Here is a 27,149-nt window from a genome sequence, read left to right on the forward strand (position 1 = left end):
ATTTCCTTCTCAGGGTACTACTCGTTTATCTTTTACCCACTTTTCTATTGTGAGTCTTGGTCTTTTGATTGTTCATTCCAAGGAGCTCTTCATATGTTAGGAAAATTGGTCCCTATCTGTGAATTGAGTTACAAATATTTTTCCTAGTTTGTTCTTATGGTAAATACGTTTCATTTATTTTTTCATTTTATAAAAACTTTTGTATCTTAAATGAGGCATTTAGAACACATTTAGTTGAATCTTGGTTTAAGTTTTAGGTATGGGAATGGAAGAAAACTTAGCTTTCAAAAGTCTGACTTAAAATGAACAGTTTCAGAAGGATCCTATCTTCAGTACACTTCTTTCTCTTATAAGTTTGGTTCTATCATGAGAACCGGTCCTTTTGACAGACCAGTCTAAGAAGTAGGATCATCCTTTGGAGGGTAAGTTTTAGATGATTGAGTGTATAGCATAGGTGGAAAATACTTTAGTGTTATTACTTAGAATAAATTGTTAATAATGTTGCTTTGAGTCTTGTCTAGTACAGTGTGTATGTTTTTGTGTGTGTAATGTGTGCAGTATATACACACATATATATAGTGGTAGTGTTTCAGGTAATGCTCTCATATAACCCTTTATCTCTTTAGCCAGCTTTTACCTAATCAACCGTATGGCTATATGAGGGTGGCTACGTTAGGCCAGCACTTTTCCAGTGGGCCACAAAGAAGAAAGACAGACAGACTGTGACAGACTGTGACCTTTTTTGAGAAAGCAAAATAATGCTGCTACCCATATCCTAATAATATCCTGGATTTTTAATAAGGTTATAAGGAGCTAGGAAGAGAATAGCAGAGCAGCATCTGACATTATGGAATACTTTGACTTTTTCCCTGGAGTTCTATATAGAAGTGAATTAGAAAACTGCAAGGCTGAAGAGATTAGCATGTTTTAAGTCATTTAATGTAGTTTTTAAAAGTTTTTAAAATTGGCAAACCTTCTTCATAATAGTTTTACCCAGGAGCATCAAAAAAGCAAAAGCAAACAGGAATCCTTAAGTAATTTATAGTGGGAAATGATAGAAAACCAGTTTTTGCCATGCTTTAGATACTTCGTAATTTTTCAAAGTTGTTGAGGTATTCTTTAGGGTCTATAATATTTTCAATATCTTTATAAGTGTTTTGTTGCAAAGTTTTCTATTTATTTGATACCAAATTGTTGCTCTACTATTATTTCCTTGATTAATTCTTTTTTTAAAAATTCTAGTATTTCTGAGGTTAATGCACCTCACACTGTGTGCATTTAACACAGCTATTTTTCTTCTCCTGAAAAGCTGGTTCTAAACTGATGGTACATCTTATAACAGATGACTTCCTGAAGAAAATGTGACATTTCATAATTGGTTTTCATTCTCTACTTAATTTTAATCTAATAGGTCATGAAACTTTCCCACTTTATTTTGTTCTTTGTTTTTTCTTTGCATCTCTATTTTAACTTTTGTATATTTTGATGTTATTTGGCACATAAAGCTTTATAACTGATATGTCTTACATAACTACTTTTCAAACTAATTGTGGTGAAGAATGTCTTTTTTTCTGATACTTATTTAAAATACATTAAAAGTAAGTACTAGAAAAATGAAATGAGAAAGAAAACCCAACAAGCAAAATACAAGCTCCCTTTTTTTAAATGATTATTAAACAGGTATAGAATTCCCCTGTCAAACTACTATAAGAGTTTCTAGTTTGATACTTATCTTGTTGCAAACCTATAACAAACAGTTCATTCATAGACTGCATTTGAATAGTGTTATAGATAATTTTTTAAAATCAGTCTAAACTCGTTGGTTTCTGTTTTTTTGCAGCATAGACTCTGTTTTATGTGTTTTATTAAAAAGCATGATGCAGTAAGCATTTTAAAAAGCATATATACAGAATTGTAGCTTTAATTACAAAATTTGGGAACAAATAAAAAATACTTTCTTTTATGTAATACAAGGAGTTTAGCTTATTTTATATTTTTGTACTCTCAGCTTCCCAATTTTTAAGACTATCTTATAAATGTTGAATGTTTTAAACTGTGTATCTTCTCTTTAAAAAATCTTTCAGTTCAGTTCAGTTCAGTCGCTCAGTTCGTGTCCGACTCTCTGCGACCCCATGAATCACAGCACACCAGGCCTCCCTGTCCATCACCAGCTCCCGGAGTTCACTCAGACTCACGTCCATTGAGTCAGTGATGCCATCCAGCCATCTCATCCTCTGTCGTCCCCTTCTCCTCCTGCCCCCAATCCCTCCCAGCATCAGAGTCTTTTCCAATGAGTCAACTCTTTGCATGAGGTGGAGTATTAAATTTAAACAGAGCAATTTAAACTGACCTCCATGTATTAACTTGGTGTGGAGCACCACACGACTGAGCAACTGAATGCAGCACCACTGCTGATCTATTTATCCCATACTACTTATACCCCTTCTTGAGCTCCAGGTTTGATTGATTGATTGATTTTGATTGCCTTAAATACATTTTCAGGTACCATTTTTCATTACAGATTCATTTCTTTGGCAGTTTAATAAGATGTACTTAATGTTTGTATAAGCCCCAAGTTTATCTATCTGTGAACAAGAGGCTGTTTATCTGGTCCTGTTGTTTGCAAGTTGACAGAGTATGGGAAGCCCAATTGATTGTCTTCACTTTTGCCTATAAACTGATAGAATTGCCCTCCCAGTTATTCAGAGTTAGTAGTTGAGCACAACCCACTTAGATGAAAACATTCATTTTGTGTGCTGGACTGAGATTTGTTTTACCCCATTCTGACTGCACAGTCTCTGACATGTGGGAGCAGACTTACTCTGGGATAACTTGCTGTGCTTTCTGTCTGTCTGTCTGTCTGTCTTTACTCCAGAACATTATGTGAAAGTCTCCAGGTTATGAAAGCCCTTACAACTTCTGATGATTTTTATCAGTGATGGAAGCTCATTTAGCATCCAGAACGAAGAGAGCCGTTCTCCAGTTTTGTTGATAGTGAGAGTTGTGTTTTTAGAGTAGATGAAGAAGGAGAGGTACTGAGTGAGAAAATATAACCTTGGTATTGAGTGAGAAAATACAGCCTAACACATCTTAGAAAGTTTTTAGTAGGGGACCAGTTTCTGTTTGAATGGATTTTGTCTCCAAAGGAGAGAATAACGCAGCATATCTTAAATATTTTAGTGGAAAACTGGAAGAGTTATTTTGTATTCAGTTGAATCTAAGATGTTTATCTCCCCCTCCCCATTTTTATAGCTCATTAGGGGATGTAGCTTACAGTCAGTGGTTAAAGAAAGAGTGTTAGTCGCTCAGTCATGTCCAACTTTTTGGGACCCCATGGACTGTAGCCCACCAGACTCCTCTGTCCATGGAATTCTCCAGGCGAGAATACTGGAGTGGGTTGTCATTTTCTTCTCCAGGGGATCTTCCTGACCGAGGGATCGAACCCAGGTCTCCTGCATTGCAGGCAGATTCTTTACCATCTGAGCTATCAGCTGTGCTGTGCTTAGTTGCTCAGTCCTGTCCTACTCTCTGGATCCCCTGGACTGTAGCCCGCCAGGCTGCTCTGTCCATGGGGATTCTCCAGGCAAGAATACTGGAGTGGTTTGCCTTGCACCCCTCCGGGGGATCTTCCCAACCCAGGTTATTGAACCCAGGTTTCCCATATTCAGATTCTTTCATTTGGTAAAAAATCAGGGAAGCCACCAATCAGTGGTGTGGCATATTTAATTGGAAGAATGTTCTTTCTTAGTAGTATAAAAATTAATGGTGTCTTAAAATCTTTGGCATTTTAAGTGAAATATATTAATAGCTGTTTAGCTTAGTACCATTCTAAATTTGATCTCACTTAGTGTGAGTAAAGAATTAATAGCTTTTCTTTTTTTTGGACTGTTTTGGTTTTGGGTTAACTCTCTAGCTTTATTCACCTGGAAATGATAGAAATAGAATGTCAGTTGTGTAACCGAGCACCATTGCTTTTAATAAAAATGAATCATGGTTAGTAAAGTACATATATATGGACTGGGAGGACTGTGAATAAACTGTAAATATTAATAGCAGTGGGAGACAACTGCTTTGGGCTTCCCTGGGTATAACTCTTATAGTTGAGCAAGTTTATTCTGTGTCTGGTAATCTTTGTCTATAGATGAAGATGGTGATTACTAATCAGTATTTCCAAGCTAAGTTGAATACTGCACCAGCCTTTGTGATTTCATTCCTTTTACTTAACCTGCCACCTGGAAGGCCAAAGGGAAAACTCCCTGAATGGGTGTGAAAACTCCTGCTGAAGAGTAACTACCTGACACTGCCTTGCTGGCATGTTGTTTCATGTTTTATATCGGGCCAGGTATAACCGGTATCTAGAGTGGCCATGTACCTCTCAATGTTGAGGAACATCAGGGGTATTGTCCTTTATTTGGTGATTTTGTTTAACGTTTTTTTGTTTTTAATATTTGCTAAGTGAATCTACATTTATTACTTATTCTTAATATGAATTTTAATTATAAATATATAATAAAAGAATATCTATAATATGTATAAATTAAAGAATATAAAAGAGACACATATAGAGAACAGACTTTTGGACTCTGGGAGAAGGCGAGGGTGGGATGATTTGAGAGAATAGCATTGAAAATGTATATTACCATATGTGAAATAGATGAGCAGTCCAAGTTCGAAAACAGGGCACTCAAAGCTGGAGCTCTGGGACAACCTAGAGGGATGGGATGGGATGGGAAGGGACATGGGGGGCTATTGGGATGGGGGACACATGTACACCTGTGGCTGATTCATGTCAATGTATTGCAAAAACCACCACAATATTGTAAAGTAATTAGCCTCCAGTTAAAATAAGTAAATTAATTAAAATCTTTTTTCTACTCAGAATAAGAAATAGAACGTTACAAATATCTTTGAAGTCTCTGATTGCCTTCTCCTCTCCTATCTAATCATTTCCTTGTTTTTCTTTATAGTTTTACCTCATTTGTAAACATCTCTAAACAATATATTATTTGGCTTTTATCTTTTTAGAGTTATTTATGTGTATCTGTTCTTCTGTGACCCCCCGCCAACCCAACATTATGTTATAAGGCGTTATCTGTTGTATTATACAGCCCTAATTCATTCATTTTTACTGCTGTATAGTATTGTGTTATAGGAATATATCAGTTTTATTTCTTCATTCTCTTATCTTTGGACATCTGAGTTGTTTCCTGTTTTTTTGAATCCTCAGTTATTCAGATCCTCAGTTATTAGCAATGCCATTATGAAAACTGTTGTACATGCCTTGTAGTGCATTTGTATAAGAATTTAGCATGTCTTCAAGTGCATATGTATAAGAATTTATACTAAGGGTTGAATTGCTGTGGTAGAATGTGCACATTCTCTGTTTTATTAGGTAATGCCCAATTGTTTTCCAGAGTGGTTCTATCAAACTGCCCACCAGCAGTTTATTAGAGTTTCTGATGTCCCTCATCTTCACCAGTGTTCACATTTGTCAAACTTCTCAAGTTTTAAATAAATTCTTACAGGTGTAAATGATCTCTTTCGTTGTGAGTTTGTATATTTTCTCTCAATAGTAAGGTTGAATTTTTCCATATGTTTATCATCTGCTTGATCTTTCAAATATTGAGAGGAGTGTTACAGTCTCCAACTTGTGGATTTGCCTGTTCCTCTTTCAGTTCTATCAGTTTTTGCTTCATGTGTTTTGAAGTTTTTATTATGTCCTTGTATATTTAGAATTATTATGTTTTCTTGGTGAAAGGACTTATTAATCCCTGGTAATGTTTCTTATTCTGTAAGTCTTCCTTGTCTGTTTATTAATATAGCCACTCCTGCTTTCTTTTGATTATTTTCTAAAATGGTATATATCATGTTAAGAATTGTGAAGTGCCTGAGATTTTGTCTTCTTGAAAGGTGGTAACTTAATTTGCCATAAGTTTCATAAATGCTGGCTATCAACGGTAGATTTCTGACATTCCACTTTATTGACTACTGCTAAGTCACTTCAGTCGTGTCCGACTCTGTGCGACCCCATAAATGGCAGCCCACTAGGCTCCCCCGTCCCTGGGATTCTCCAGGCAAGAACACTGGAGTGGGTTGCCATTTCCTTCTCCAGTGCACGAAAGTGAAAAGTGAAAGGGAAGTCGCTCAGTGGTATTCGACCCTCAGCAACCCCATGGACTGCAGTCCTCCGTCCATGGGATTTTCCAGGCAAGAGTACTGGAGTGGGGTGCCATTGCCTTCTCCGTATTGACTACTATTAAGGAGCAACTACAGGTGGAAGGTAGTTGCAGGTCAGTTACAACCTGTAGTAGATTCATAGACAGATACCATAACAGAGACCCATGGAGAATTGTCTCCTAACATAGCTTTTCCCATCCTTTTACTTTCAACCTACTTAGGCTTTTATTTTTTAAATGGGTTTCTTACAGACGGTATATGTGTGCGTGCTAAGTTGCTTTGGTTGTTTCTGATTCTTTGTAACCCTATGGAGTGTAGCCCACCAGGCCCCTCTGTCTATAGGATTCTCTAGATAAGAATACTGGAGTGAGTTGCTATGCCCTCCTCCAGAGGATCTTTCCAACCCAGGGACTGAACTCATGTCTCTTATGTCTCCCGCATTGGCAAGCAGGTTCTTTACCTCTGGAGCTACCTGAGAAATTAGACAGTATGCAGTTGGACTTAATTGTTTATCTAATCTAACAGTCTCTTTTAATTGATATATTTAGGTTTATTATATTTAATGTAATTAATAATATGATCGAACTAAAATCTACCACTCTGCCAGCTGTTTTCTGTTATTCTGTCTGTTTTTTGTGTTTTTTCTCTTGTATTACCTGGATATTTTTTATTATTCCCATCTATTATAAATAGCTGCGTTCATCATGGTATGTTTGCGCTGGTCAATGCTTTTTGACTTTTCTATCAGTTTAGTATTAAAAGCAGGCTGGGCTACCGTTTCAGCTGTCATGCTTCTTGATAGTGTCTTACTTCTTTTTGTGTTCTAAGAAACACTGATTTTGGTACCAGATGACATGTTATTTAATTTTGATATTTATCTGCTATTATCTGCTTATTTATTTGTACCTCTTTTTGAAATTAATTTAGTGGTAGTCTTAGGGTTTGTAATATACATTTGTAACCAAGCAAGTCTTCCATTATATAATAGTATATAATTATATTTATATATTTATACACACACACACACACACACACACACACACACACACACACACACACACACACACACACACACACACACACACACACACACACACACACACACACACACACACACACACACACACACACACACACACACACACACACACACACACACACACACACTAAGAGGAGAAGGCAATGGCAACCCACTCCAGTACTCTTACCTGGAAAATCCCATGAATAGAGGAGCCTGGTAGGCTGTAGTCCATGGGGTTGCCAAGAGTCAGACACGACTGAGCGACTTCGTTTTTACTTTTCACTATCATGCATCGGGGAAGGAAATGGCAACCCACTCCAGTGTTCTTGTCTGGAGAATCCCAGGGATGAGGAGCCTGGTGGGCTGCCATCTATGGGGTCGCACAGGGTCGGACACGACTGAAGTGACTTAGCAGCAGCAGCAACATACTATGAGAATTTTAAAACTATTTACTCCGATCCTTCCTGCTTGTCCTTTGTGGATTTGTTGTCATGCAGACATATGACACTTTTATACATGTTAGAGTTATGACCAACCTAAACAGCATATTAAAAAGCAGACATTACTTTGCTAACAAAAGTCTGTCTAGTCAAGGCTATGGTTTTTCCAGTAGTCATGTATGGATGTGAGAGTTGGACTATAAAGAAAGCTGAGCGCCGAAGAATGGATGCTTTTGAACTGTGGTGTTGTAGAAGACTCTTGAGAGTCCCTTAGACTGCAGGAGATCCAACCAGTCCATCCTAAAGGAGATCAGTCCTGAGTGTTCATTGGAAGGATTGATGTTGAAGCTAAAACTCCAATACTTTGGCTACCTGATGCGAAGAACTGTCTCATTGGAAAAGACCCTGATGCTGGGCAAGATTGAAGGCAGGAGGAGAAGGGAATAACAGAGGATGAGATGATTGGATGGCATCACCAACTCAATGGACATGAGTTTGAGTAAACTCCAGGAGTTGGTGATGGACAGGGAGGCCTGGTGTGCTGCAGTCCATGGGGTTGCAAAGAGTCAGACATGACTGAGTGACTGAACTGAACTGAATGCATGTTATCAGAACTTAGTACACATATTTTTGTTTCAGACAGTTATCTTCTAGAGAAATTACAAATAAGAAATAAATGAGGTTTTATATTTACTTTCATTTGTCATTTCTAGTGTTGTTGATTTCTTTGTGTGGTTAAAATCTTTTGTCTGCTGTCATATTCCATCTGCTTGAAAAACTTCCTTTATAATTTAGGGCAAATCTAGTGGTAATGAATTACTCAGTTTTTTTATTTTCTGAAAGAGAAAATATTTTTCTCTTTTATTTTCCTTCATTTTAATAAAATATGTTTTGCTGAGTATGAAATTGTAGGTTGCCTTTTTTTCTTTTAGTACTTAAAGGATGTCAGTCTCCGGAATTCCCTGGTGCTCAAGTGGGTAGGATTTGTTGCTTTCACTGCCAGGGCCTAGGTTTGATCCTTGGTTGGGGAACTAAGATCCCACAAGCTGCATGGTGCAGCCAAAAAAAAAGATGTCATTCTATTGTTAATTCTTTGATTCTCTGTGTATTAAATGTTCTTTTTTTTTGGTCTTTTTAAGATTTTCTCTGACTTTGAATATAATGTGTCTTTACTTTTGAAAATGCTGTGTCTGTTTGGTTTTCTTTGAGCTTCTTGGTTCTGTGGTTTATATCTTTTAGTTTGGAAAATTCTCAGTCATTATCTGCTTTTCTTTTTTGACCTGTTTTCTCTCTGTCTTCTGTTTGTGTGATTTCAATTATATGTATGTTAGATCGTAAAATACTGTCTCATAGCTCTTGTATGATTTGTTCTGGGCTTTTTCTGTTTTTTCCTATACTCGCCTCACCTCCCCATATGATGAGATTTATCTTTAGAGAAATTTCTTTAATGATAATAGTTGCTGTTGCTATTCCTTAAGTATATGTCAATAAGTGAAGTTGTGGTATAGAGGTATATGCCTTTTAGCATGTACTGAGATCTTTTAGATTATTAGTAAAGGATAAATTTGTAATGATTTTTACCCCAATTTAAACTAGTCTGATTAGATTCTTGGATATGGCCCAAAATTATTTAATTATGAAGATAGAATATAGTATAATAATCCAGTAACTTATGCAGTAAGATATGTTTTAGTTTTTATGTCACAGTATATTCTGATTTTTCTGTGTTAATTACTTGAAGTTCATTGGATTTTCATTCTGAATTATGTTGCAGTTATAACTTTACATACTTAATTTGGAATAACAAAATAGTATTAACACATTACCAGGTAGCTAGACCCAGATGTTTATTTTACTCTCTTGGAGAGTGGAGTTACATACACATGAGGTACAGTATAAGTAAGACTCTAACATTATTTTGCTTTGTTTTTGTAATTTGTTGTTTGAGAAAGTGGTTTGGAAATATAAATAGGATGCCTTTTAAAGGAGACTTTTTTTTAAGATCATTAAAAATCAATAAACCTATTACTATAAATAAAATGAACTTAAAGCTTCTTGAAGGTAAAAGAGGAGAGTGAAAAAGCTGGCTTAAAACTCAACATTCAAAAAACTAAGATCATGGCATCTAGTCCAGTCACTTCATGGCATATAGATAGGGAACCAATGGAAACAATGAAAGACCTTTATTTTCTTGGGCTCCAAAATCGCTGTGGACAGAGACTGCAGCTGTGAAATTAAAAGATACTTGCTTCTTGGAAGAAAAGCTATGACAAACCTAGACAGCATATTAAAAAGCAGAGACATTAATTTGCTGATAAAGGTTCATCTAGTCAAAACTGGTTTTTCCAGTAGTCATGTATGGATGTGAGAGTTGGACCATGAAGAAGACTGAGAGCCAAAGAATTGATGCTTTTGAACTGTGGTGTTGGAGAAGACTCTTGAGAGTCCCTTGAACGGCAATGAGATCAAAGCAGTCAATCCTAAAGGAAATCAACCCTGAATATTCATTGGAAGAACTGATGCTATAGCTCCAATACTTTGGCCACCTGATGAAAAGAGCTGACGCACTGAAAAAGACCCTGTTGCTGGGAAAGATTGAAGGCAGGAGGAGAAGGGGACGACAGAGGATGAGATGGTTGGATGGCATCACCAACTCAACGGACATGAGTTTGACCAAACTCCAGGAGATAGTGAAGGACGGGGAAGCCTGGTGTGCTGCACAGTCCATGGGGTCGCAAAGAGTCAGACATGACTGACCGACAGAACAACAACAAAACCCAAAAAAACTTGGATATTTTTCAGAGTAAAAGTTTTTTGAGTGGATACAGATGCTTGGAATCATCAAAAGTGATAAATTAGACTTACCTAGTTTTTTTTTTTTTTTAAATAAGGAAGATGAATAAAAAGGAATGTTAACCTCAGAGGAAAGCAAGATATGCCTCTCAGTTTTTCATCAGTTGAGGTATGTAAGATTTAAACCCAGAGAAAGTCTTTGGATATGTCTGCTTCAAGTGTCTAAAAGTTTAATCATAATAAAACCTTGCATTTGTCATCTGAAGCTTAGTAGTGTGGAATGGGTATTAGTATCTTTAAAAAAAAACTTTTTTGGGGAAATAAACTGGTTTATTGTAAACACTTTTATGTGATCTCAGCTTTACCTAATAAGATTTCTTTTCATTGATAAATTTTAACTTGTCACAGAGAGTAGAAGTGTTTTGTTTGACCCAGGTTCCAATACTTGGCAGATTTTGAAATGCGGACATCTCAAGTTTATATTGGAGAATAGCCACATAAAATGACAAGGAGTCAAATGCATAAAGCATTTACTTTTTTGGCAAAATGCCCCAGTAGATACAGATTCTTTAAAAATTGAAGTAAACTTGATCATGGGGAGTTTCTTGCTTAATATGTTAATTTCCCACTATAGCCCCACCAGATATTCAATAACAGAGAGTCAAGCTTTTGCTGACAACTGTGATTCTTTCTGGCTCTGCTTTTGCAGTTGTAAAACTGGAACACGGAATTGTTTTTCCTCTGATAAAAAAGAATACTCTAAATCACTTAAATGCAATTGGAAACCTGATCCTACACATCATATATGTGTACACACACAGAGCGAGAAAAGTGAAAATGCATGGTGTTTTTTTAATTCTAATTTTTTCTCAATAATTATTCTTTGATACTCCTACACTATAGGAGTTTAATAAATATTTATTTTAAAAAAGAATTACTTCTCTGCATATTATGTTAATCAGATGACAAACCCTTACATGTAGATTATGGACTTTCAAATCCATTCTCTGTTCATTTCTATTGTTACTGCTTTGAGATCTATCTCATTATTTTTGCTTGGACCATCATAATAGCCTTTCACCTTGCCTTTAATTTAACCTCTTTTTCACATTCAGCCCTTATAATGTAACCAAAGTGGTATTTCTTAAATCCAGATACCATCCAAATGTTGACACTGACAGTGGTACAGGAAAATAGGTGAAAAATTGCTAATAACCTAAATATTTAAAAATAAGGGATAGTTACACCTAAATGTTACCTATGGTCTGCTATGCAGTCATCAAAAATTTTTACTAAGAAAGAATAGAAGGGAGAAACACCCACTTTTATAACTAAAGTGAAGAAAATAGGCTTCAAAGTAGTTTGTATAGTATGATCCTTCTACTTAAGAATGTATATTAACATAATATTAAGTGAGAAAAACAAATACACCAGAATATGAACTCTCTATTTATCTCCAGCTGGTAGAATTGAGTAATGTTTTTCTCTGTGTTTTTTTTATGTCTTTTGAATAAAAGCACTTTTTTAATTAGGGAGGGAAATTAATAAACCCAAACAGATAAACTGTTCATATTATTCTGCTGTTTGAAGTCATCATTAACTTCCTATATTCTACAGAGATATTTCCCCAAAAGTAGTCCATGGATATATAACTGCTTTATAATCACCAGGTGTATTCATTGAAAATAAATTTACTGGGGTCCAACCTCCAGGCATATGAAATTAAAACCTTTGGGGTTATCCTGGGAATGTGTACTTCTAGTAAGAGCCATCTCTGGTTTTTATTCTTTCTGAAGTTCTCAAGTTGGCCTGCAGTATAAAGTAAAACTCTGGATGATATAGAACTTTCCCATATCTGACCCCTGAGTGCCTTTCCAGCCTCACCTTCCTCCCCAAGCACTTGGCTCTTCAGTTTGAGCTGCTTGACCTTGTTCAGATGTGTATTTCATGGCTCTGCATTAGCGCTTACCTTAAGGAAATCAGGAACTCTGGTGGTTCTGAGTGTGGAGTGCCTGGCATAATTTTCTCTCTCTTGGACTGTTTGATGACTGGAATAACCATGTCCATTCTGTGAGTTTATCATATTTTAAAACTGTCCTAAAATACCACCTCCCTTGGGAAGCTCACCTAACTTCAGTCTACCCAGAGTTGATTGCCCCTCTGTGCCATCATTGTACTTTGTATCTCTCTTAGAGCAGTTACCATGTTGACATGTGTGACTTCCCAGTTCAGAGCCTACGTTTCATGAGGGTACAACAGTATGCTGTCAGTCTTTGTATCCTTAATGCTGTTGCCTAGACATCCAATAAAAATTAGTAGAAAAAACTCATGATGGAAGGATAAATTTTGTGCAATTCAACGTGTAAGAGGTATCTGGAATAGTCAAATTCATAGAGAAAGAATGTAGCAGTAGATTAGTGGTTACCAGGGACTGGGGGAAAATGGGAAGTAGGAATTTGTTGTCTAATGGGTACAAGAGTTTCAGTTTGGGATGATGGGAAGAAGTTTCTGGAGATGGATGGTGGGCATGGTTACACAACAGTGTGAATGTACTTTGTATTATTGATTCTGTACACTCAGAAAAGATTAAAGTGGTAAATTTTGTGTATATTGTGGCACCAAAGGAAATGACGACAAGGAACCAAAAGCCCAAACCACCTCATGAAGCTAAAGGCCTTGACCAATTTACTCAGCTTTCTTCTCTGCTGTTCCTAATGTTGTTTAGTTTCATTGTGTTTTCTTTTGACGTGGTAAAACTTGATTTTAAAGATGTTTGAAATTAACTTGATGTACAGAGAAAGCCCATAGGAAAATCTGTAACAATAAATCAATATAATTTATGAAGGGGGGGGAAATAAAGGGGGCTGAACATGGCATCTATCTTTTAAAAAATCGAGTATTGAAAGAAAATATTCTTATAATATTACAAATAGTAATTAAAATTGAAGTGGCTGCCACCTGCTACTAACCAGTGTATAGTTGTGAAATGGAAGCAGTGTGGCGTTGTGGAATTTCAAACTTGGTAAGGTCAGAGGATCTTTTTTCCTCTGCTTGGAATTGTTTTCCTGCCAGAGTCCAGGATGATTGGCAGCTGACACACTGCTTTCTTAAGTGATTTTTGTAGAGGATACATCTGAGCCCTTTGTAGCTCCATGAGAGATGATTCTGTGTTCCTGTAAGAAAAGCACATGTGCTGTTGCATGCTGTTGACCTGGAACTGTTGCAGACCCAGTTGTGCGTGTGTGTGTGTGCGTATCTGTATGTTCCTTCCAGTATAGTGGTTCTCTCAGATGCAGTTTGCAAAAGGACCTCTTTGGGAGCAGTTCAGGAGGTAGATTTGGGGACTTTTCACCTAGAATGTCTGATGAAAGAGGCTTGAGATGCTTCTGACTTAGGTAGCCCTTAGAACATTATGTAAGAAATAGTATTTTGATGAAACATGACATTTTGGCCTGGTCAAGGTCTCATTTAGAAGTAAATTATTCTCATTATTGGAATGGTTAAAATGGAATAAGAAAGGCATATTATTATTTCTCCTTATGACTCTATCATTCCTGGCAACTCCCTGTTCTTTTCTTGTCAAAGAACTTTACCTCCCTTCTTTCCTGACTTTTGCCATTGTCTGTCAGGTGTTGATAAATGTGGGTGAGTGACAGGTATGATGAAACGAAAATATGTTCATTCCTCTATTCTTTAATCAGTTTTATTGAGGTGTAATTTAAACAGAATTGACCAACTTTAAGTATACGATGAACTGCAGCATGCCAGGCTTCCCTGCAGTTCATCGTATACTTAAAGTTGGTCAGTTTTGTTGGACACAACTTGGCGACTGAACAACAACAACAAAGTATACAGTTAGGTAGGTTTTGACAAATATGTGTGGTCATGTAGCAGCCATCACCAGAACCATATTTAGGACATTTCTATCGCCTTAAAAAGTTCCCTTGTGCCCCTTCAGTCAAACCTTCCCCTCCTCTCCAGCAACCACTGATCTAAATTACTATAGTTTTGCCTTTTCTAGAATTTCATATAAATGCATTCATACAGTATGTAGTCATTTTTGTCTTCATCCACATTGTTGCATGTATCAGCAGTGTGTTCCTGTATATTGCGGAGTCATATTCGATTATATGGATCTGCCATTCACTGGGAGCTGGACATTTGGGGGTTGTTTCCAGTTTGGTCAATTATGAATAAAGCTGCTGTGGACACTCATGCACAAGTCTTTATGTGAATATATATTTTCCATTTTCTTATAAATACTTAGGAGTGTTATTGTTGGATCATAAATTTACTTCCTAAGAAACCACCAGAGTCTTTTCCAAAGTACCTGTATCATTTTGTATTACCTCCAGCAGTGCATGGGAGGTCTAGTTTCTCCATACTCTCACCAACATTTGGTTCTGGTTTAGTCTTTTTAAAATTGAGTTTTTTCTTTTGGGAGCATAACAATATCTCATTGTTTCAGTTTTCATTTCTAAAGACTAAGGATACTGAACATCTTTTAATGTGCTTATTTGCCATTGGCATGTCTTTGGTGAAGTATCTATTCAAATCTGTTGCCCATTAAAAATACTGTTTTCCTTCTGCTCTGGTCCTCCTGCCCTGCTCCCTTTTTCTCTATGTCCTTTGGACATCTGGCTTCTTAACACTTCTTGTTTTTCGGTAAGTAAGTTGTGTCCTACTCTTTGCCATCCCGTGGACTGCAGCATACCAGGCTCCCCTGTTCTTCACTACCTCCCGGAGTTTGCTCAAGTTCATGTCCGTTAAAACGGTGATGCTATCTATCTATCTCATCCGCTGCCACCCTCTTCTCCTTTTGCCTTCAATCTTCCCCAGCATCGGGGTCTTTTCCAGCGTGTTGGCGTTTTGCATCAGGTGGCCAAAGTATTGAAGCTTTATCTTCAGCATCAGTCTTTCCAGTGAATATTCAGGACTGATTTTCTTTAGGATGGACTGGTTTGATCTCCTTGCAGTCCAAGGGACTCTCCAGAGTCTTCTCCAGCACCACAGTCTGAAAGCATCAGTTCTTCAGTACTCAGCCTTCTTTATGATCCAGCTCTCACATCCATACATAATTACTGGAAAAACCATAACTTTGACTATATGGACCTGGACCTTTGTTGGCAAAGTGATGTCTTTTCTTTTTAATATGCTGTCTAGCTCATTAATATGCTTGTCATAGCTTTCCTCCCAAGGAGCAAGTATCTTTTAATTTCATGGCTACAGTCACTGTCCGCAGTGATTTTGGAACCCAAGAAAATAGTCTGTCACTGTTTCCATTTTTTCCCCATCTATTTGCCATGAGGTGATGGGACAGGATGCCATGATCTTAGTTTTCTGAATGTTAAGTTTTAAGCCAGCTTTTTCACTCTCCTCTTTCACCCTCATCAAGAGACTCTTTAGTTCCTCTTCACCTTCTGCTGTTAGAGTGGTATCATCTGCATGTCTCAGGTGGTTTATATTTCTCCCAGCAATCTTGACTCTAGCTTGTGATTCATCCAACTCAGCATTTCGCATGATGTACTCTGCATGTTAAACAGGGTGACAATATATGGCCTTGTCATACTCCTTTCCCAGTTTTGAACCTGTCAGTTGTTCATGTAAGGTTCTAATTGTTTCTACTTAACCTGCATACAGGTTTCTCAGGAGACAGGTAGGATGGTGTGGTATTCCCATCTCTTTATTTTTATTTTATTTTTTTTTTTTTTTTTTTTTTGCAGCAGCAGCCACATGGTGCTGCTAGGAGTCTTACTATCTACTCTTCTGGTCCTACACTTCCTTTCCCCTCCCATCTCTTTAAAAAATTTCCACAATTTGTTATGATCCACACAGTCGGAGAAGGCAATGGCACCCCACTCCAGTACTTTTGCCTAGAAAATCCCATGGATGGAGGAGCCTGGTAGGCTGCAGTCCATGGGGTTGCTAAGAGTTGCACATGACTGAGCAACTTCACTTTCACTTTTCACTTTCATGCATTGGAGAAGGAAATGGCAACCCACTCCAGTGTTCTTGCCTGGAGAATCCCAGGGATGAGGAGCCTGGTGGGCTGCCGTCTATGGGGTCCCACAGGGTCGGACACGACTGAAGTGACTTAGCAGCAGCAGCAGTCTGGGTCCTTATTATGTCATTCTTAGAGGCAGCAGCTTCTATCTGTGCTCATTGTCTGTTATTGTCAAGAGAATTTGCCTGCATTGTGGGAAACCAAGGTTCGATCCCTGGGTTGGGAAGATCCCCTGGAGAAGGAAATGGCATCCCACTCCAGTATTCTTTCCTGGAGAATTCCATGGACAGCGGAGCCTGGCCAGCTACAGTCCATGGGATCACAAAGAGTTGGACATGACTGAGCAACTTTCATTCACTCAGTCTGGGTCTTATTGCTTCATTCTTAAGAGGCAACAGCTTCTATTTGTGTTCCTTATCTGTTATTGTCAAATTAATTGTCTAGGTATACAGCTTTTCTCATTTTTTTCTCCTATCCATCATCTAAATAGCTTGCTCTTATGTACTACTTTAAGTTTATATTTATCTTTTTTTTTTTTTTTGGATTTGCATATAGTACTTATCCTCTAAACTGGGGACTCAGATTCTATCCATGTATTTGAGTCTACATAAAGTTGTCACATAGGTTACTAATGTTCATTTTTTTCATGCTTATTACTCTTGTGCTTCATTTCATATAGTTTCTGCTGCTGTACTTCAAATTTATTAATTTTTAATTCTGACATTTCATTAATTTCTGAATGAATTAATGATGCTAATAATTTATCCATTGTATTTTTCATCTCAAACATTTATTTTTCATTTCTGATGAGATAACTTTGATTTGTATTTTTATATTGTCCATGGCACTGTTTAACATAGTTAAGTATTCTTCTACTTTCCTTAACATATGGATTAGTTATAACTTTCTTGATATTATTGCTAATTAATAGGTCGTGTTTTTCTATTTCTTTTTATGCCTGATAGTTTTGTATTGGATGGCAGACATTATGAATTTTACCTTGCTGTATTCTGGAAATTTTTTTATTTCTAGAAATATTTATTCTGGGACACTGCTGAGTGACTTGGAAGTAGTTTGACACTTGCAGAGCTTATTTTTTATGCTTGGTTAGGTGGGACTAGAGCAAATTTTATCTAGGGCTGATTTTGCTCCTCTCCTGAGGCAATAACTTACGATTATTCCACCTGATATCCTGTGAAGTATGAGATTTTTTTTCTTTCTGAATGAAACACAAAAATTATTCCTACCACCGTCTGAGCCTCTGAGATTGTTCCCTCTGCTCCTTTTTTTCTCCTGCTCGGGGTAGATTCCTCACAAGCACGTAGTGATATTGTTCTGGAAAGACTTGAGGGAGCCCCTCTGTAGATCTAGATCCCCATTCTCACTCTGCAGCTTGCTTCTCTCTGGTCCTCAACCCAGGGGTAGTGCTGGGCTCCACCTAGATTCCTTCGTTCTTCTGCTCCCTGGAAACTAAGGAGGGAGCTGTGGGAAGGGGCTCATTTTTTTTCGCTTTTCATGGGTTTACTCTCCTATACCAGCCCTTGTTCAGTGTCTGAAAACCAGTTTCATATATTTTTCTGTTTTTTAGTTTTTTTTGGCAGGAGGGTAAATCTGTTCCCTCTTACTCCATCTAGACTGGAAGCCCTGTCTATTCATTTGTTAGAGATTCAGCTCAACTCCTAGCACTTCTCCAAAATGCTCCATGATCCATTTTCTAGCTGGGAATCATTTAGTTGCAAAGAACAGAAGCCTTTTCAAAGAAGCTCTAATAAAAAGGAAATTTATTATTATAATACAGAGTAATTTCTCAAGTCTTCATTGCATAGTACAGACAGGTCTTTTCTTCCTTTCTCTTCTCTTCTCACCAGTTTCCTCAGCAGAGTTCTTTTCACTTGCCTTTGACTCTCCTTTGCCAGGGTATGAGCTCTGGCTTTAACTTACTATGACCTTTCAGCTCTAGCCCTTGTAATCAGATTGCCTATTTATGTGAATAGCCCTGAGGAGTCAGAAAATTAACATTCATCTTGCATAAGCAGGGTTCAGTATGACATGACCATGATTAATATTAAATGAAAGTAAAAAATTTTAATTAATAAACATTTTAGAATAAGTATTTTGTGTGAGAGAAATACCAACCTATAAATTCTAACTGAGAAGTTAAAGCCTCAAATAATACTTACTAAATACAATGTTTATACCAAGGTAGCTCAGACATTTTGCTGATGTTTTTTGATTGATAAATACTGTGTTTCATAATAAAACTGAGTATATATTATATACCAGACACTGTCCAAGGCACTAGTGATTCACAGAAGTTTATGCTCTAAAGGGTTGCAAACTACAGTCCTGAGAGCCAAATCCAGCCACCTTTTTGTAAGTAGTTTTATTGGATCACAGCACCTCTCATTCATTTTGTATTATCTGTGGCTGTTTTTGTGCTTCAGCAGGCTCTGAGTAGTTGGAACAGAGACTCTCGGACTCACAAAACCTAAAATTTTACTATTTGTCCTGTTACGGAAAAAGTTGCCAACCCTTGGCGTAGGGTGATTGTATATATTTTTTAGATATAAGAAGTTTGAAGTTTTAAATATAAAAAGTCTTTTTGTAGTGTCAGGACCTTGTTTAATCAGGTCTTAGACTTGGACCAAAATTAATGTTTATAAAGAGGTTAAATTACTTTCCTAAATTCCTAACATTAGATTAGAAGTTTCAGTTTCATTAATTAAGATCATAGGATTATTTTGTCTCTTAATTAATTTCTTGTTAGATTGGAGATACTGCAGATGAGGGCATCTGGGTTTACTGGTGATTCAGAACACATGTGGTGAGGTATTTGGCAAGAGGCTAAAGGCCAAGTGTTGCAACCACCCACATAACAGTCTTTTGCAAACCATCAAGTGCTTTCTGTAACTGTAGAAATAAAAACAGATTTTTTTCCCCCTGCAGTATGTTAAAACAAAGAAGTAATATACTTTGAGATGGTAGGCATATTTAGAAACTAACTTGTTTTCAAATGTAGAAATTAAACACAGAAGCTCAGGAAATACCGACTGAGTCTAAATGTGCTTGTGAGGTTAGTAATCTGTATGTAGTTCCTCTTGGTTCATGACGTCATTGTGAAAGTGTTAGTCCCTCAGTCGTGTCCTACTCTTTGCGATACTGTGGACTGTGGCCCAGCAGGCTCCTCTGCCCATGGGATTTTTCAGGCAAGAATACTGGCGTGGGTTGCCATTCCCTTCTCCAGGGGGGATCGTCCCGACCCAGGGTTTGAACCTGGGTCCTCCCGCATTGCAAGCAGATTCTTTACTGTCTGAGCCAGTAGGGAAGCCCCATGGTGTCATTAGTTAAGGTAAAGAAGTCTTATAGAGATTTGCGTGAAACTATTCACTCTTCAAGTCTCTGCTACTATAAAAAGTATAGATGTTATTCATTTTTAACATGTGCCTATCTCTTTTAATTAGATAGCCACTAATCTCAGAATCAAATGTTAGATTCTCCTTCTGCTCCACCAGAGATTCCCGCTGTGAGAGAATCTTAAAGAAAAAGTAAAGCGTCCCAGTGATTTGGATAGTTTTCATAACTAAGATAACCATATATCCCTGTTTCCCTAGGATGTTCCTAATTTACCCTAACATAATTACTAACAGTTATTATCAAAAATAATAACTTTATTATTTTTATTATCAAAAATCCTAGTTTGGTTGGCAGTATATGATCAACCTCTTTGTTTATAATCACGTTGACCATTGAGCAACAGGACCTTCTTTAAAATTTAACATTTAACCAGCCTCAGCATTTATTCTGATCCTAATTCTCACAGAGGAGTTGGTGAATTGATGGCTGTAAGACAGTATAGTTATTAAAGTAAAACTTAGCTCATATTTATTTATAGAGAGACTCATCTGATAGCAGGAACCTAGATTTTGTGTGTTTCTACAGCTCAAAATTCTTTGAATCCCCACTGCTAACAGTGAACTTTTTTTATACTGTCTGGGGACTTTCTCAATCTCTCTTCAATCTTTTCTTTCATTTCACATTTCAGCCCTACTTCTGAATTTTTCCTGAATATAGTCTTTTGTCCCCTAATTTCCATACCTCTCTTATGTTGTTCCCTTTAGTTTTTTCCTGCTCTGCATTTTCCAGTTTCCTTTTCCTCTGTCAAATTCCTACCCATCATTTAAAGTATAATGCAGTTATTATTTCTGTGAAGCCTTTTTTGCCACACCCCCAATTCTAATTAACTTCTCTTTTCTCTGGGCTCCCTAAGCAGTTTGTTTCTATCTCTGTTATGTCTTACCATGTAACTTGGTGCCCCAACTCTGTCCCCAGGTCTTTAAAGGCAAGAGCATGTATTTGATTTATTTTAAAATCCACAATGCCTCTGCAAGGCCTTTTAGATACTAGTTGTGCAGTAAAAATGTATGATCAATTGTTGGTGTATTCCCCTAATTTTTTTGGAACAGCTAGGCTAGAAAATATTTTAAAAAGAGATTTTCTTTGTGAGCTTTGTAAGGGTAACTTTAATATGCCAATTTCTGAATTAATACCATTAATTATTTTAATTTTTTTCTTAAATTATAGTTGATTTACAATGTGTTTTAATTTCTGCTGTACAGCAAACTGATTCAGATATATATATATATATATAATTTTTTGTTATTGTTTATCACAGGTTATTGAATATAGTTCCCTGTGCTGTATAGTAGGACCTTGTTGGTTATCCATTCTGTGTTTAACTAGTTTGCATCTGCTAACCCCAAACTCCCACTTTATCCCTCTCCTACTCCCCTCCTTTGGCAACCACAAGTTTATTCTTTATGTCTGTGAGTTTGTTTAGTAGATCAACCCATTTGTGTCATATTTTAGATTCCACATATAAGTGATATCATAGGGTATTTGTCTTTCTTTCTTTCTTCACTTAATATGGTAATCTCTGGGTCCATCCATGTTTCTGCAATGACATAATTTCATTCTTTTTTATGGCCTAGTAGTGTTTCATTGTGTATGTATGTGTGTGTGTGTATGCCTGAGTGTTCAGTTGTGTCCAACTCATTGTGACCCCATGGACAGTATGTAGCTCTCCAGGCTCCTCTGTCCATGGAGTTCTACAGACTAGAATACTGGAGTGGGTTACCATTCCCTTCTCCAGGACATCTTCCCAACCTAGGGACTGAACCTGAATCTCCTGCACTGCAGGCAGATTCTTTACTGTCTGAGCCACCAGGGAAGCCCATGTGGGTTTCCCTGCATATACACATACAACACATCATCATCCATTCATCTGTCATTTAGGTTGTTTCCACGTTTTAGCTATTTTGAATAGCGCTATGCAGATAGGGGTGCATATATCTTTTTGAATTATAGTTTTGTTTGGAAATATGCCCAGGAGTGGGATTGCTGAATCATATGGCAGCTCTCTTTTTCGTTTCTTGAGGAACCTCCCTACTGTTTTCCATGGTGGCTGCACCAACCTTACATTGCAGCCACTGCAGCCAAGTGTAGGAAGGATCTTAAGTTCCCCAACCAGGCACTGAACCTGGTTCAGCAGTTAAAGTGCCAGGTCCTAACCACTGGACTGCCAGGGACGTCCCAGATTTTGGGGAAGAGATCCAGGGTCACCTTGTATTGTGCCACCATAGACCATCAGGAGGGGAAAGGGGTAGCATTTGGTAGTACAGAAAAGTTCTCATCCTTCAGTCTGAATAACAAAGTTAATTGTGCTCTGAGAAGGAACTTAAAGACTATGGATTGAAGAACTGCCTTTTATGATATGTTTTAAAGAGAGATGGAACAACATTACTCATTATCAGAGAAATGCAATCAAAACCACTGTGAGGTACCACTTCACGCCAGTCAGAATGGCTGCTATCCAAAAGTCTACAAGCAATAAATGCTGGAGAGGGTGTGGAGAAAAGGGAACCCTCTTACACTGTTGGTGGGCATGCAAACTAGTACAGCCACTATGGAGAACAGTGTGGAGATTCCTTAAAAAACTGGAAATAGAACTGCCATATGACCCAGCAGTCCCACTACTGGGCATACACACCGAGGAAACCAGAATGGAAAGAGACACGTGTACCCCAATGTTCATCGCAGCACTGTTTATAATAGCCAGGACATGGAAGCAACCTAGATGTCCATCAGCAGATGAATGGATAAGAAAGCTGTGGTACATATACACAATGGAGTATTACTCAGCCATTAAAAAGAATACATTTGAATCAGTTCTAATGAGGTGGCTGAAACTGGAGCCTATTTATACAGAGTAAAGTAAGCCAGAAAGAGAAACACCAATATAGTATACTAACGCATATATATGGAATTTAGAAAGATGGTAACGATAACCCTGTATATGAGACACCAAAAGAGACAAAGATGTATAGAACAGTCTTTTGGACTCTGTGGGAGAGGGCGAGGGTGGGATGGTTTGGGAGAATGGCATTGAAACATGTAAATTATCATATATGAAATGAATCACCAGTCCAGGTTCAATACAGGATACAGGATGCTTGGGGCTGGTGCACTGGGATGACCCAGAGGGATGGGATGGGGAGGGAGGTAGGAGAGGGGTTCAGGATGGGGAACACATGGCAGATTCATGTTAGTGTATGGCAAAACCAATACAATATTGTAAAATAAAAAAATAAATAAAGATAGATTGATACATTTTCTAAATAGAAATGGATGATTTGACAGTTTTGAGAAGAGATGTGAAAGGCTGATAATTGTCTGGAAATGCTAGAGTTAGAGTACTCCTCTTGGCAACTGATAAGATTAAATAGGAGACATCAGTGAACATATAAGTGATTCTCATTTAGGACAGAATATAGGTTGGTAATACAGGAGATATTTGAGAAATGCTAGGTAAATTTACAATCAGCATTGGCAGAAGTAAAGATTAGGAAGAAGTGTGGATTATTGAAGAAACATCAGTGTTTACTGTGAATGGGTACTTCCTTTTAATCACTAAATTTATTTGATAAAAAATATAACCCCTCAGTTTTTGTTGTTTTTTTAGCTTGTTTGAAGTGGTGGTTTGATAAAGTGAAAAGAACATCAGACTAAGAATCAAGAACATAGAGTTCTTCAGGTTCTGAGGTCCTTGGACTTCTCAGCCAGTTGAATGTGTGACTTTAGGCACCTTGAATCTCTTGTTTCATATATTAAATGGGTAAACTGAGAAATACCCAGACAAGGACTTACTATGGAGCAATAAAAAGGAATTGGCTACTGACATGTGATGTTATGGATGAATATCAAAATCACTGTGCTGAGCAAAAGAACTCAAGCACAAAAGAGATATGTACAGCGTGATTTCACTTTTATGAAGTGCTAGACAAAACTATTGTGAAAAATTAGAATACTGATTTCCTCAGAGGACATGGGGATTGACTGAAAAGTGGCACAGGGGAATTTTGGGGTTGATGAAAATGGGAAATGTTCCATAACTTCATGAGGATACACATATTTGTCAAAATTAAGTTCCAGTATTTGTGTCTTGCACCAAATGGAAATTTTATGACTCTTCCCCTGCTCCTCCCAGAAAATAACAGTTAACAAATACTGAATTCTAGTTAGGAGGTATGCCTTTCTCAGTTGAAATGTCTAGTAATTCTGAAACTACTTTTTACATTTTCTAAGTTTTTGAAGACAGGTAAATATATTTAGGAAAATGGGAGCCAGGTTTCTAACTTTTGGACAAGAGAGAAACATGGAAATGGGGACAACTAGGGACTTCCCTGGTTGCTCAGAGGTTAAAGCGTCTGCCTGCAATGCGGGAGACCCGGGTTCGGTCCCTGGATCGGGAAGATTCCCTGAAGAAGGAAATGGCAACCCGCTCCAGTATTCTTGCCTGGAGAATCCTGTGGATGGAGGAGCCTGGTAGGCTATAGTCCTCGGGGTTGCAAAGAGTCGGACACGACTGAGCAACTTCACTTTAGAATGTCTATGGGGGTATTAGTTTGGAATTAGGGATGTCAGTATGAACTCAGCTTTTATAAGAGGAGGTTAGATAAGTAGGTTGTAGATAGGAGAGAGAGGAGGGGGCAAAGAGAAAGACAAATATAGTGGTGTGTATAAATATATAAATTCGCTAGCTCTGTTTGCTTAAAGGTTCTGCAGTTAATGACACCCTCATAGCAATAGCAATGAGCATACCTACTCCCAGATCTTGATTTCCAAATAAGATTCTCACTAAATGAACCTTTGAGAGATAGCTGATTCCATGGCAGGGGCAGAGAATGTACAAGATGAGCCTGGAATATATTATTGCTCCAGAAACATTACATGGTGTTAAGTAATGATGGGAACATATCAGAAGGACATAAGATATCTGGTTTTCACTCAGACATGAAGTTGTCATTCTTGTACTCACAAGGACAAAGTTGAACAAACTAAACATCAACATCTCTGCTCACCAATACCCTGAAAACTGGAGAGACAGACAAATATGGAGAATCCCAGCTTCCCAGGGGCAGAAGCTGATGGAGCCAGGAACTGGTAGGAAAACTTAAACCGTAACTGATGAACTTCCAGAAGCTGAGTGCAGATTAGCTTGAGAGTTAAACATTCCCGGGGGCTCAGTTTTAGGGAAGGGGGTCTCACACTTCTGTGGAGTTTTTCTTCCTCGAGCTCTGTCAGGTTCTCACAGTGAAGAATACGGGAGGAGCAAGTCCTTTTCTGCCTCCAACAGGGGCAGTGAAATAGAAACCATTTTGAAACAGGCTGCTGCTGCTGCTAAGTCGCTTCAGTCGTGTCTGACTCAGTGCAACCCCATAGACGGCAGCCCACCAGGCTTCCCCCGTCCCTGGGATTCTCCAGGCAAGAACACTGGAGTGGGTTGCCATTTCCTTCTCCAGTGCATGAAAGGGAAAAGGGAAAGTGAAGTCACTCAGTTGTGTCCGACTCCTAGTGACCCCATGGACTGCAGCTTACCAGGCTCCTCCGTCCATGGGATTTTCCAGGCAAGAAATGGAGTGGGTTGCCATCGCCTTTGAGACAGGCTCTCCCTGCCCAAAGAGGGAAACTACTAGAGCCTAACCAGCCTAGGGAAAGGGAAATCCCCAACTTCAGCTCTGTCCAGTCTTATTGCCTCATCGAAGAGGGGGAAAAAGGCTGAGAGGCATTTGCGAAGGCCACAGCCAGGCACACAGGGCCACTTGAAAACTCAGACCTAACCATCGGATTAGAGAGTACTTTTCTCACCCCTTTTATCTTACCACCACCTCAGTGGGGCTCCTGTATAGTAACAGAGGATTACAGGTGGAAAAACTACAAGGTTTGCACTTTAAAAGGAGTTTCTGCTGCTGCTAAGTCACTTCAGTTGTGTCCAACTCTGTGCGACCCCAGAGACGGCAGCCCACCAGGCTCCCCCGTACCCGGGATTCTCCAGGCAAGAACGCTGGAGTGCGTTGCCATTTCCTTCTCCAATGCATGAAAGTGAAAAGTGAAAGTGAATTCGCTCGGTTGTGTCAGACTCTTAGCGACTCCATGGACTGCAGCCTACCAGGCTCCTCTGTCCATAGGATTTTCTAGGCAAAAGTACTGGAGTGGGGTGCCATTGCCAAAGGAGTTTCTAGGGAACTCAAAAGATGATAGGAAAGACAAAAATAAGGACCTTAGAGGAAATTTTAGCCTCTGATACCTGTAACTACAGTAAACACAGCTTTACTACTAGTAAAATATGGCACAGATTTTGGAATTGTCAGACTGGGAATTTAAAATTAAACTGATTAATATACTAAGAGATCTAATTAGAAAAGTCGATAGCATGTAAAAACAGAAGGGTAACGTAAGTAGAGAGGTAGAAACTCTTAAGAAAGAAAGGGAAATAATGGAAATCAAAAACATTGTAATAGAAGTGAAGAATGCCTTTGATGGACTAGAGGAAGGTACAAAGGAAGTATTTGAAGTAATAATGGCTGAGAGTTTTTCAAAATTAATGACAAGACACCAAATCACCAGTCCAGGAAGATTAGAAGACACCAAATATGATAAATAGCAAATCTACACTTACTCATATCATTTTCAAATTGCTAAGAGTTATATTGGATTTCTTTTCATAAACCATGTAAGCAAGGAGAGAGTGGAGTGAAATGTTTAGAAAGGAAGAGCATTATAGAAGGACAAGTGAAGGTAAAATCTTTTGTTTTCTTGTTCTTAATTGACATAGTAGATAACTGTTCAAAATAATAATAGAAGCAGCGTAGTGGGTAATTATAGATTTTGGAGAAGGGAAATGAACGTTAGCAATGTTATAAGGGAAAAGAGGGAAGAATTTGGAATACCATTATTAAAAACTTGGAAAACTATTATATAAAGCACTATCCGTGAAGTGCGTCTGTAGTGTCATTTAATGGTTGGTGTAGGTTATGTTTAAATGTATAACACAAACTTTGGTTGTTGTTCAGTCACTAAGTTGTGTCTGACGCTTTGTAACACCATGAACTGTAGCACTCCAAGCTCCTCCGTCCGTGGGGGTTTTTCAGACAGAAACACTGGAGTGGCTTACCATTTGTTTCTCCAGGGTGTCTTTCTGACCCAGGGATCAAACCCAAGTCTCCTTCATTGGCAGGTGGATTCTTTTCCACTGGGAAGCCCAGATTCTGGAGTAACCACTAAAATTCAGTTTTTCCTTTTAATACTTTAAAGATGTCACTCCACTGACTCTGGTTGCTTAATTTTTGATAGGTTTGGTAATATTTTTCTGCCCAAA

General features: G+C 38.0%; 1 protein-coding gene and 2 non-coding genes across 7 annotated transcripts in view; 2 read left to right on the top strand and 1 right to left on the bottom strand.

Moving 5' to 3' along the window:
- Window positions 1-27,149, top strand: part of REV3L (REV3 like, DNA directed polymerase zeta catalytic subunit) — a 178,112-nt gene that overhangs the window by 13,840 nt on the left and 137,123 nt on the right. The gene's annotated exons all lie outside the window — the stretch shown is intronic.
- Window positions 14,159-14,238, bottom strand: MIR6536-2 (microRNA mir-6536-2). Its single transcript, NR_107817.1, has one exon. It is a non-coding gene; the product is annotated as a microRNA mir-6536-2 (primary transcript).
- On the top strand, window positions 14,159-14,239 carry MIR6536-1 (microRNA mir-6536-1). The gene has a single exon (NR_107815.1). It is a non-coding gene; the product is annotated as a microRNA mir-6536-1 (primary transcript).

This window comes from Bos taurus, chromosome 9 (assembly GCF_002263795.3).
Source record: "Bos taurus isolate L1 Dominette 01449 registration number 42190680 breed Hereford chromosome 9, ARS-UCD2.0, whole genome shotgun sequence".
NCBI classification, from domain to species: domain Eukaryota; kingdom Metazoa; phylum Chordata; class Mammalia; order Artiodactyla; family Bovidae; genus Bos; species Bos taurus.